This window comes from Galeopterus variegatus, unplaced genomic scaffold (assembly GCF_000696425.1).
Source record: "Galeopterus variegatus unplaced genomic scaffold, G_variegatus-3.0.2 Scaffold3294, whole genome shotgun sequence".
Classification (NCBI taxonomy): Eukaryota; Metazoa; Chordata; class Mammalia; order Dermoptera; family Cynocephalidae; genus Galeopterus; species Galeopterus variegatus.
Window position 1 is genome coordinate 177,450 of NW_007729405.1, and position 713 is coordinate 178,162.

Below are 713 nucleotides of genomic sequence, written 5' to 3' on the forward strand. Positions count from 1 at the left end.
CAAAATATACATCTGACAAAGGATCAATATCCAGAATATACAAGGAACTGAAACAACTTTATAAGAAAAAAACAAGCAACCCAATTAAAAAATGTACAAAAGAGCTAAAGAGGCATTTCTCAAAGGAAGATATATGAATGGCCAACAGACACATGAAAAAATGCTCAACATCACTCAGCATTCCGGAAATGCAAATCAAAACCACACGAGATATTATCTCATCCCAGTTAGGATGGCTAATATCCAAAAGACTCTGAATGATAAATGCTGGCGAAGTTGGGGAGAAAAGGGAACTCTCATACATTGTTGGTGGGACTGCAAAATGGTGCAGCCTCTTTGGAAAATGGTATGGAGTTTCCTCAAACAATTTCAGATAGATCTACCATATGACACAGCTATCCCACTGCTGGGAATATACCCAGAGGAATGGAAATCATCACGTTGAAGGCATACCCGTTCTCCAATGTTCATTGCAGCACTCTAGCTAAGAGCGGAAACCAACCCAAATGTCCATCATCAGGTGAGTGGATATGGAAAATGTGGTACATCTACACCATGGAACACTACTCAGTTATGAAAAAAAAGCATGAAATACTGCCATTTGCAACAACATGGATGGACCTAGAGAGAATTATATTAAGTGAAATGAGTCAGGCACAGAAAGAGAAATATCACATGTTCTCACTTATTTCTGGGAGCTAAAAATAAATAAA